Below are 3,231 nucleotides of genomic sequence, written 5' to 3'. Positions count from 1 at the left end.
GAATAGTTATTCTGATAACACTTCCGTACTGCATGCTCAACACGAGGGCACTGCACTTTCTTTAGCAAGAGCACTGCATTACAGAGACTAGTGAACTTCGCGTCGGAAAAAACTGTGCATAGTGTTTTTTTGATACTGTATATACCGTTGGAAAGCTACGGATTAGGCGCAACTTCGTCATGTTGAACACTTTTCGAGATTCCCCGCGGTTTAAGAGCAATTTCAAAAACGGTGCGGCCCACAAAGAGTGGCAGCGAGCGTTTTTTTGCGTTTTTTTCTAAACCGCTCGTCGGAATGAGGCAAATGATACACCGTTGGATAGATATCGCCGAGGCGCATATTTTTCATAACTATTGTTTTCTCTAATTCGTTACGGTTTAAGAGCAGTTTCAAATTTACTAAATCGCGGAATTCTGTTTTTCATTTTTTTAAATTTTCGGTACTGTTTTTGCTCTAGTTTTTGAACCATTTGTCTAAATGAGACGTGTAATACGTCGTTGGAAAGCTATGGACAAGGCGCAACTTTCATATGTAGAAATGGTTTTGAGATTCCTTACTTTTAAGTTAATTTTGAAAATCGTGCGACGAACGACGAGTGGCAGCGGCCGTTTTTCGCGAAATTTTTACAAACCAGTTGTCGAAATGATTCAAGTGATATGCCGTTGGAAAGATATTGACGAGACGCAACTTTTTCATGTAGAACACTCTCTCTAATTCCTTACGATTTAAGAGCAGTTTTAAATTTACCGAAAAGCGGACACTCTGTTTTTCGCGAGACCAAAATCATCGTGTGTACTTCATCGGACAGAAGAACACACTGCTTCAAACGGAAAACCGCACTGCAGCAGGCAGTCAAGTGAACTTCATGATTTCTTTTTGTTGGACATAAGCTTTCTCGCAAAAGTTTTTGTTGTCTTTTTTTCATCTTTTTTTTGAACGAGAGTGGACCGCAACACTCTCGAAAATGAACCACAACACTATCAAAAGTGAACCTCATGAGTTTTTGTTGTATTTTTTTCATACTTATTAACTTTTTGCGCACGTTGACCAAGTGAGTGGACCTTTCATCAGACAGAAGAACGCACTGCTTCAAACGGAAAACCGCCCTGCAGCAGGCAGTCAAGTAAACTTCATGATTTCTTTTTGTCGGACATAAACTTTCTCACCCGAGTTTTTTTGTGAGTTTTTTATTGTCTTTTTCTCAACAATTTTTATGAACGAGAGTGGACCGCAGAGACGAGGCAAATGAACCGCGACATATGCCAAAGTGAACCTCATTGCTATCTTGTTGTTTCGCTATTTTTTTGCATTTTCATGTTGAGGGCAAGTGAACATCATCACTCTCAAAAGTGAACCACATCCGAGGACCAAACGCACTGCAGTCGTTGATGTAACCAACTAATTTTTGAAACACGAAACAATTTTTGAACTTTATACATAGGGATAATGAAACATATTCTTTTTACACAAATTGAGTGCACTTCAAAAAAACTTCTCCAAAAAATGCAAAACATGGATCGAGTGAACTGCGCTGCCCAACTTTTTCATAAAAAAATGTACTGCATGCATCTGCGGGGCAGGAGGTAACTACACACGCATCCGATGGGATTGCAAGCAGATGCGCTCGACACTGCACGAGAGCATCGAGTAAACTGCACGGTGAGCCATCAAGGTGAACACCGATGTTTCCGCACTGCACAAACACACATGCCGCACTGCATGGGAACATGCTCGCTGAACCGCTCTCCAAAGGGAGTGAACTGCAAGATTACTCAAAAAAATCACAGCGACGACCTTGCACGATGCCCGATCTGCACTACACGCGGGCGGAGTTGGAAGACGGGGACAGTGGTCGGCTCATTGGCGGGTGTGTGGAACCAGCATGGTGAACCATCTGCATCGCAGCAGGCCATGGCCGTCCTCTGTCCGCCAACCGAGCTCCCATGGAGTGCCAACCGAATCGTTCATGCCCTCCCAGTAGCGATATCTCGTGGCTGCCAGAGTCAAAGGAGACGCTCCCAGGCCCGACGCATCTTGATCCTGCTGCTGCTCCATGGCTCAAGAGCAGGGCGGAGGCCAGACTGGGATCCCTCGTTCGTGGCGTCGCGCCCAGGCCCGATGAACTGCTCCCGGCACGGCAGAGCCCGTCCTTGCCCCTGACGGAGCAGAAGTAGAAGGAGAAGGGGCACAGCGGGGGAGAGATGAGACAGCCGGCGGGGAGTTAGATCCGATGGTGCAGTCCACTCGCCCTCCCTTCCCTGCCGTCGCCGGTGAACTGCACTGGATGGGAGAGCTGCCTTTTGTTGTCCCTTGTTTGCTGGTCAGGGCAGCCCCCAGCCACCGGGTGTGTGATGGCCTGTCTTATTAGGGATGATAGACTACTCATATCAATAAGGAATTCCTTCTTTTCCGGGAGCCCATTCGGACAGAACTCCAAAGTTAAGCGTGCTCAGCTTGGAGTAGTGTCAGGATGGGTGACCGACCGGGAAGTTGCTCCCGGATGCGCACGAGTGAGGACAAAGTGCGCAGAAAAGACTAGTATTGATCTGTGGGGCCAGTCTAGATCCCGCCAGGAGTAACGACCACCGTCGGGTGTGTCCGGGGCGTTACACGGATGGTTGCGGACAGGTGCATGGTCATGTTGTTCATGACGTTTGTGACCCGTCGTGGCACACGACATGGCACATGTACTGGACTGGAAGCACAGACGTATGTGCCAAGAGGGAACATTCCTGTGGCCCGACGAGGACGTCGGTTCCTCTGAGTGGGGGTGTATGTGATGGCCTGGCTTATTAGGGATGATAGACTACTCATATTAATAAGGAATTCCTTCTTTTCCGGGAGCCCATTCGGACAGAACTCCAAAGTTAAGCATGCTCAGCTTGGAGTAGTGTCAGGATGGGTGACCGACCGGGAAGTTGCTCCCGGGTGCGCACGAGTGAGGACAAAGTGTGCAGAAAAGACTATTATTGATCTGTGGGGCCAGTCTAGATCCCGCCAGGAGTAACGACCACCGGCGGGTGTGTCCGGGGCGTTACAAGCTCCCAGCCACCGGGTGCCACTGGGAAGGGGATAGGTAGCCACCGCGCGAGGGGAGGCGGTCGGGGTTGGGGACACCGCCGCGGGGGTGGGAGATGGTCGGGGTGGGTGTGCCGCTGCGGGGTGGGATGTGGTCGGGGGTGGGTGCGCCGCCGCGGAGTGGAAGGTGGGCGGGTGTGGAGGCGTCGCCGC

The sequence above is a fragment of the Triticum dicoccoides genome, chromosome 5A, assembly GCF_002162155.2.
Source record: "Triticum dicoccoides isolate Atlit2015 ecotype Zavitan chromosome 5A, WEW_v2.0, whole genome shotgun sequence".
Taxonomy (NCBI): domain Eukaryota; kingdom Viridiplantae; phylum Streptophyta; class Magnoliopsida; order Poales; family Poaceae; genus Triticum; species Triticum dicoccoides.
This window is presented reverse-complemented; position numbering follows the sequence as displayed.